Source organism: Geospiza fortis, unplaced genomic scaffold (genome assembly GCF_000277835.1).
Source record: "Geospiza fortis unplaced genomic scaffold, GeoFor_1.0 scaffold163, whole genome shotgun sequence".
NCBI lineage: Eukaryota > Metazoa > Chordata > Aves > Passeriformes > Thraupidae > Geospiza > Geospiza fortis.
Window position 1 is genome coordinate 326,887 of NW_005054401.1, and position 9,388 is coordinate 336,274.

A 9,388-nucleotide genomic window follows, 5' to 3' on the forward strand; every position below is an offset into this window, starting at 1 on the left:
CATTCCTGTTCTGTGAGGCACGTCCTATCCAGAAAAACTGCTTTAATGAGAATTACTTCACTAATGGTTGCGTAATCTCCATCCTGAACTTGATTATTAATGATTTTATCTTACTGCTTTACATACTTGCTGGCTTGAAGGTGGTGAAATGTTTCCAAGCTTTCAATGTGCCAGCAATACAAAATGTATGTGCTTCATATTACATAATGAAAATGCTTATCATACCTTGGTAGTTTTTGAGAACACTGTGGTAAATCAAGGTCCATTAAGCAGTTTACTAGCAGATTTCTGTTTATCTTAACAAAATTGTAACAGTGATATACCTGCATTTTTAAGCTGTCCGTAATGACAATATTTCACCAAATCATAAGCATAGCATTTTAGGACCTTAGGCGTAACTTCTTTCATGTTAATAATTAAAATAATATGTAATATTTAACCAAGTTAAATATTACAAATAACTTTTTTGTTGTAATTTTTTTTTGGCTGCTGTAGATCAGCAGATTGTTAAAGAGCTGGTGATAGGATTTGCTAGACTCTATAATTGTAGGGCAGAATTATTTCTCCTAAACTCACACATTGCCTTCTTTCTTTTGTGGAGGTATGCTATACTTTTGGATTAGGACTTCTACTTACATTGCCAAGACCTGATGTAAAATTCATACACCACAGAATCATCAGGGCTGGAAGAGTCCTTCAGGATTATCCCGCCCAACTGTCAACAGAGCACCACCATTTTCACCCCAAGTGCCATAGCCAGGCACCTGTAATACAAAATCCTTGAGGGAACACTAACTAGTTTTACAGACCGATTAACATATGTAAGAATTTTTGGTCTTCTAGTATTTCTGAGATATGAAATACACATGAAAAGAAATGAAATCTCAACTGAGTAAAGCAGAAAAAAAAAGTCCCCTCTTCAGTGAGAAAATAGACAATTTGGAAAGAGGGGTGATAGCAGAAAGAAATGTGAAGGACAGTAAGCAGGTCTTGCATAAGAGAAAACAAAAGCTGGTAGAAATCAAGCTAGTATGCTTTCTGAGTAACCTCACAGGAACGGTGGTCAGTAAAAATTATAGTATTATCAGTTGAGTAAGGGGGAGGAAGACAGGATCATAACAAAAAGCAGAGGCTGGAGAAATATGAATAAGATTCAGCTAGGGTCGGAAATGGAACTAATGTAAGAATAACAGTTGGTCTTCTACTATTTTTTGTCTTTAGTAGTTTTGCTCTTTCTCACCACAGGGTTTGAATTAATACTGTATTTATTTCTGAAATACTATTCCAGAGAACTACAATTACAGCATTAAAAATGTAAAGAGACTATATGTGGAATACATACTACACCTGATTATCTAAAACACAAGGATGAATAAGGCTTGCAAAAGGAATAATATGGCATAGTATCTAGAGTTGTCTTAAGAACTTCTTGACCCATACAAGGACAATGCATACAAAATAGGAAGTTAAATAATTTACATTTTTGCTCTCTCTCTCTCCCTCTCTCTCTCTTCATTTTTCCCTTTTAATGCTTTATGCTTCAACTCTGAAAACAAGCTTAGAAACTGAGACAAGTCTTTCAACTACATGGAAATAGTCCAGAGTGTAAATGGTGACAAGACACCAGCCAGACAGGGTCAGCATCACATTGAAGATGAAGAGAATAACTGTAAGTTTCTCATCAGGGTAATTGGGAAGCAGTGCCTTATGACAGGATTAACTTTTGAAAAAGTAAAATATGGATCACCATTACAAGTTAGCATAAATTTCTAAATGGCATGCTTAAAGGTTATGGCCACTACCCCTTCACCCAGACTGTTAAAAAGTAAGTCGACAAGTGAACTCTCAACAGATTAACAGAATCCTGTCCGAATTTTTCCTAAGCATTATCATTCATCTTAGGTCTCTATATGTATTTTACTGATTATGACTGGATTTGGATTAAAACCAAAATTTAAAACCTCAACTCCAAACTGTTTTCTCCCCTAAGTAACAGAAGTATCTCCAAATATCTCTTGCTAAACCAAACTGTAATTACAATTAACTAACTACTTATACAGATTTGACACCTCCATTATTTAGTAATTACATCATTTATTCTTCCATTTTTGTCCTGAATTTCCTGTAGTTCACCTTGCAAAACATATGTTTTTTTCTGCTTGTTAAATTCCACATTACAATTTATGGCATCATAAGCCATGGCTGAACCACACCTGCATACTTTGAACAGTCTAAGGGATCCTGAAAACAAATTATCAACAATAAAATCTTCAGTGATGAGGATATGTTCATCGTAGAAAAAACAAATGCCATAAAGATGAATGGGAAAAGAGGAACCCAAAAAAAGGAAAATTTAAAAAAGTTTCTCTTGTGTAATTCAAACAAAGTATAATAAATTACAAGGTTCAAAAAACCAAGAAGCTACAATTACTGGAAAACTATACTCCAAGGAGACACTGTTGCTGTTCTACATGCTGACATGTTACACACAGGATGGAAGTACCCACTTTAATCTTACAAAAAGGCTGGAAGTAGTAGCTCACAAAAAGAGAAGTGAAGGGGACAAAAGAAACAAATTATCTAAGTGTCAAAACTCTCATGAGGAAAGCAACGTTACTTCCTCTATTTCAAGAGAAGTAAGCTAGAGATATTTAATAAAAATGTTATACTCATTCTCTTGCTTTTTCACAAACAAATCCAAATAATATCTAGCACTGGACAACAGAAAAGATAATAGAATATTTCAGTTAGAACTGACCCAGAAAATGTTTAAAGAAGTTGTATTTTTGTCGTTACTTAAATTTAAACAATGTCATGTTGAAAGAAAAACACGATTAAAACCATGAGTCACATAAAATTTAAGGGGAAAAAGTAATACTTAATTTTCTATTGTAATAAGTAACTTTGTGGGAAAGAAACTACTGCATCAGTAAGAAAGTTATCACCATTGTTTTTGTTTATTTATCATTTGAAACACTGAACACTGTGTTTGAAAAAGAGCTTTCAAAATCACCGTGTTTTTAAAAAAAAATTTAAAAGCATATGTACATGTGCTTGCACACCCATACACAATCTATGCCTAATTTTTGTTAGGAATCTTCATTTATTTGTATTTTAGTTATATTTGACATTCTATATCTAGTTCTTCTTTTACCATGGAATCAAACTGTTAAAAACACTCATTAAAAAGGATTGTTGAACAGAGGTTCCCTAGGCAGCTAATTACAAGCAGCAGCTGTGTAACTCCATAAACAGAATTATGTGCATCTTAGGTTCCATGTCTCATATTATGCAGTATACTATTAAATTTTATTTACATAACCTATATACAAATATGGGATTAATTTGATGCTGTATCAGCTGTAAAATCTCTCAGATACACTTATTTCTTGTTTCAAAACTAGAAGTGGTTTTTTGTGCTTTATCTGACCCATTTAATCAACATCAGGCATTAATCCATTAAAAAAAAATCAAATCAAAGCACAGAATTTAATTGATTTAAAATAAATTTAGTTGCACTTGCCTTTTATAGCTTTGCACCTTTTCTTATTCCAAATACAATGATAAAGAATTATATGCTCACAGAAAACAAAAATGTACATCTAAATCTTGGAAAGACACCTTTCTCAAAGTGGAGGACCAGGGCTATTCTGTTCTAGTAGGTTCTTCTGATTTGTGCAGCGTGTCTTGGTCACGCATCTGCAGCAGGTATCAGCTTTAATGAAAGAAAGTTATGCTTCTAACCAATGGTAAACTGACCAAAAGATAGATTAAATTGACTTCACTTACATATCTTTTTAATTACCATGCAAGAGAATTCTTGCCACAGAAAATACGAAAAAATTTTAAAATGGAAAAGAAAGAAGAATTCACTAAATTTTTATGAATAGCAGGAATTCTACTCAAGGCTGTAGTAAATTTTCAAATTTTCCACTGAACAGAATTACAAAGAAACAAGAAATTCTACTAGCAACTTGTTAGTGTTTGTGTAAGAAAACATCTAATACCAGTAAGTACCCACTATTGTAACTGCAGCTGAAAAAGCTGTCTTGAATAGAGCAGCCTGAGCATCTGTATCTGTTATTGCCAAAGAGAAGCAACAGTATGGTGAGAGGTATAAAATAACAAAGGGTAGAATGAGCTTTGATGTCAGTAACTACCCCTGAAAAGAACAAAGAGTCACCTCTTTACTGACAATGAAGATGGATCTACCTAAGTATATGCCCAGATTAAGGATACTTCAAATTCAGTAAGGTTTCCAAAAGAGGCAGGAAGAAAAGAGTGCATTCCGACTATTGTTAATGATTCATTCTGACAAATGCTGCTCCTCTGCTGCTAAAAAAGAACTTGTAATTGATATAATTTCTTTGGGAGCACTCATTCTGCATAAAAGGATAAACATACTGAAAATTAGCTGATCCTAATGTAAAAAAACATCTTCTAAACCCAAGGGCAAAACACAATGTGTTAGACTTCGAATATAAACTGTGTACAATGAGTTAGAACTTGGAGCATATGTTTGGAATAAGACACAACCTACATAGGAACATGGGTATAATTATGCAAATTTGAAGATAGGTGATCAATGGTTTTCCAAGGTATTTAGCAAACCAATACTCTTTCCAGTCATAAGGTTTTTTAAAGCTGGTGTATTCACCAACTGCTTTTGTGTATGCTTGACAGCCCAACCATTATTTTCTTCAGTTTTAATTTCAAATCTCATTCATACAACATTTCTCTGGGATGAAGCAGAATATCTATCATGCCTCAGGGAAAGGAATTTCAAAACTGTAATCTGCAAAGACACTGTCCAGATGGCAGGTGCCAAAACATCCATATTCGAAATAAAGAGCTTACAAAGTACGTCCAGGAAAAGGGACTGAAGGGGCTTGGGGCATGCCACTCTCCACATGACTCAAATGGACAAAAGGGATAATTTTTTGCCATTGAACCTAAAGAACAATTCTAATAGTTTCTACTATCACTCTGGAGAATGAAAAGAGAATGGGTAGTGCTGCTACTTCAGAAATCTGACATAACACATAATTCAGAATGTAAAAACAAAATGCATGTATAAGCCTTGGTAGGACAGAAGGGTTGGGGTAGTAGATGAAAAGGAGAAGAAAGACACACCATCAGATGTCAAGACCTGAGGAATATGAAGTAGGAAATAAACAAATATATGGGCAAGAATAATTCCAATTGCAGGAGAGAATAAGAATCAACAGAGCAAAAAGAGCTGGAAATGGGAATAAGTGAGACAGCTGGGGAAAATCAGAGGCAGAGTTGCTGTTTTAGAGGCTTACTACTGGTTTAATCACAGAATTTTCCACACTGTTTCATGATTTGAAATGATCCATCAGTAACAGTAAGGCAGTCAATGCTTCCCCATACAAGTTGCTAAATTTCTGTCATTTGTTTAAAATGCTTATCTGTGCCACAACTCAAAACATGAACAATTGGATGGCTTTTTTTTCATCTTTCACTATGGCCTGTATTCAGCCATTCTATATGAAATCAAACTTTTAAACAGAATTTTACTTATTTTAAGGCAGACTGTTTATTCCTGTTTAAATCTTCTAGTAAGATTTAAAGACATGTAATCAAATAAGAAACTGCTTATGAATAATTCAAAGTCTTTTTAAAATTGCATTTCCATAGCCATTAAGCAGAGGCACAATACTATTTCTGTCATTATCAGCAACTCCTACACTCAAGAAGAAAAGAAAACATCTATTAGATCAAGAAGAAAAGAAAACATCTATTGGAATCAGTCTGAGAGCAAAATTAATACTGGCATAAGAGGAGAGAAATGAGCAACTTGAAAGATAAATCATTACTGTAGAAAAGAAGTTATATTCTATGTACTGGCATTACCATGCAATGATGTACCACTAATTTTTTATTAAAAGAAGGAACTGAGCATATTAGCCCACAGTCTCCTTTGTCTAGCTACATCAAAATCACTTTGATTTTAACTATTTACATCATCAGTTCTACCCTAATTAGCTAAGTACTGTTGATTAAAGAACAATGTTGAAAACCTGATGTCTTACCAGGCATACTTCCAATGTACAGCATGCTTGACCAATGTTCCCTTTCAACATAACCAGAAAGAGCTATCCAAGGCTTTTAAGTGCTGGCATTTGTTCCTAGAATTCTAGCCAAATTCCAGATCACTTGGTTACATTATGCTTACTTGAATTCCTTCTCTACTTCAAAAACAGACACACTATTCTTATTTTTATACTCTAAAAACATAACTGAACAGAACTGTTAGTACACAATAGCCATACTATTTCTGAAAGAAAAAGTAGTTGCATTTCAGTAACCTCCAGGAGGATTCTTGTTACATTTCACACATTCTTTAATAATGCTAGACAAAAACCACAGTAAAAGAATGTAGGACAAATGCGCACAGTTAATGAGCATTTATTGAATAGCAAAGATAAAATACTAGCTGATGAGGCCTTTAGAGTATTTTAAGTACTACTCAAAATATTTCAGACCATTGTTTATAAAGCAATCCATCTGTAAAATTATATACTTACAATTTATCAGCCTAGAAAAATCTGATTTATTAACTGGATTTTTATCTTGCAGAAACACTATGCCAGAAAATGAATTAAACTGTGCATGACAAAAACTAATGATCTGAACTTTCCTTACTACTTTACTGCCTTCATTTTTCTAAAAAAAAGCCAGCTGGAGAGAGCTTTCATTCATCTACACCAAACACACAACTATTCTATACATAAAAGAATGACTACAAGAAAAATGTTCACAAAATTTTAGTTCTGACTGTATTGTGACACAGATGTAAGTGGATATGTGTAATTACTGGGGCTGACTTAAACCATCTTTTGACAGTATGCTTTACATACAATTTCCTAAGGCAGAGAAATAGTGACTCAGAATTTCAAGATTCTGCTTAAGCCATAGAACTAACGCAATTCATGTTGCCTTGATCCTCTTTGTTCCATCTCTAATGGAACTCTCTTGGCTAGCTACCTGCACCAGTCACACTGCTCAATGAATCTTTGTTCAATTCCAGTCTTAATCATCAACTTTTTTTATCCCTTGCCTACTGCTTTCCCCTACTACTACTCCTATTATCCCACTAAGGAAGCACAGAATCCTCAATCCATAATGCCCAACTTCCCGATAGAGAAAAATAACCATAAAGGAAAGTGGTAATAAACCCAAACCCGAACTGCTAAGAAGAAGGAGATGGTTAGAAATGGGTAATGAAATTCAGTGAAACCACAGTAACATCTCCAAAATAAAAATGTCCTTAATTCCTCATGCCTTTGTTTCATGCACTTGTTTAAAGCTGTATCAACATGCCAGTCTCTACTTCTCCTGTAATTTACTGTGTCCTTAAGATATTTATGTACTCATTACTCAGATAGGTTCTAATAAGCTTCTTACTTCCTTTTGTTTGGCTTATGTGAATTTTTAATTGGTCAGGAAGCTTGGTTCTTTCTTTTTTTCCACCACTTACACTCAGCTTTTGCTGTTCTGGTGCTTTATTTTACTCTTTTGATGCTTGAAATGGTTAAGAAGCACTGTCTACCTTAAAGCTGCAAAATCTCTCCAAAAACTTTCAAAGTCATTAGTGGCTTTTTAAAAAAACAACCAAACTAACTAACAAACAAAATACAAACCAAACTCCCATCTGCTTTAGTAAGTCTCTGAGTAGTGTCATAAATTAAGCCAAATGGCATCAATATTTGAAATACTGTTCCACTCACATTCCTCTCTCCACCATAGCGGATTGTAATTCCTGCCAAGCACATCACACTGGAGATAACAAATCATCACTTTAAGCTGAAAAATCCTTCAGTCCTTGATTTAAATGTGCAATTGCTATAACTGAAAAAAATGGAATCACATTGTCTCAGATGCAGCCAGAAAGATTTTGCTTAAGAAGATTAAATTATCTTCTTCCTTACTTAGTTATCAGTACAAAAAAGAATCACAACAGTCAGCCACAGAACTCCACTTGTTCCTCACACTGGAAGCACTTTGCCCTGTCTTTTAAAAGCGTCAGAACTTCTCTGCACTTCTCTTGCCTTAATCTTCCCCAGTAATTTACTGAGATTCACTCAAGGTGAGCCTACACACTAATAATCCATTTTACAGTACAGAAAACAATGCACCCAGTCACAATATTTTCCTGCACATAGCACACCTGTTAACTTTTCAAGCCCCATTATATGTTATCAGTATTGAACACACTTTTTAAATATAAATAGATTGTTTAACCAGTGAATGCAGATCTTGCATATGTATTGCATGCAGACCCATTAGTATTGCTAAGTGATAGTTCTGCAACTGCTTGAAGTGAAGGACTTTGTTTTGTAGGACTGGTACAGCAGATTGATCCCAGTGCTCTTTGTGCAGATAATAGAAAGATGAGAACGTTGAAGCATCAGTTCAACCTGAAAGTCAGATAGCTAATGCTCTTGTTTAAAAACAATAGAACAGCTTGAGAGCTGGGGGAAAAAAAACAAGAGCAGAGGATGCAAACTCCAAATACCCAAAACAATAAAATTCTTTGCATAATGAAGGGTAATCTAATTTTTTTCACACAAAGCCAGGTTAAGTTATGGAAACCCTTACCACAAACCCCTGTCAATATCAAACATTTACAGAGACTCAGAATTGTTTGCATATGTTCATGGAAGGAAAGGTTAATTGTATTAGCTTATGTCAATGCATGAAGTCCTTCACCACATTCACTGGTGGCAGGGAGAAAGTTCTGTATGGCAATGGAGCATATGCTAACAGATCTTAGTACATGATTTCTCCCCATTTCTTCCCCAAAATCTTTTATTGATCATTGCTAGAGACAGGAGACCAGGCTAGATCTACATGGGTTGTGACTCAATATAACTATTGTCTTGTGGCAACAAAGAAAACCAAGTTAGAAGTCAGGACAAGTTTCCATGCTGCTGTTCTAAGAGCCAGCAGGGGCCATGGAGCTGAGAAATGCTCTGAGCAACCACCTGCAGAAACATGGTAAGCACAAACCTCAAGATCATGATTTTTTTGCTTTTTTTCCTTTTCTGACCTCAGTACAGACATGAGGACCTGGAAGAGAGTATATGTGAAGGACGAATAAATTCAGAACTAAGTTTTAAAGAGGACATGATCATTCAATCATTGTCAGAGGGGATAAACACCCTGAGATTAGCTCAGGTGGTTAGAGCATAGTGCTAATAATGCCAAGGTGGCAGATTCAAACCCAGTGCAGCCTATTTGCTTAAGAGCTGGACTTGATGATCCTTGTGGAGCAAACTTCCAACACAGACTATTCTGGAATTTTGTGATTCAAATAACATAAAATAAAAACAAAGTAAAAGGAGTAATAAACTGGGAGGAA

The 9,388-nt window shown here is 34.8% G+C and overlaps 1 protein-coding gene across 1 annotated transcript in view; it reads right to left on the reverse strand.

The window, feature by feature from the left end:
• The window catches only part of PRLR (prolactin receptor), a 148,425-nt gene that overhangs the window by 136,796 nt on the left and 2,241 nt on the right, over positions 1-9,388 (reverse strand). The gene's annotated exons all lie outside the window — the stretch shown is intronic.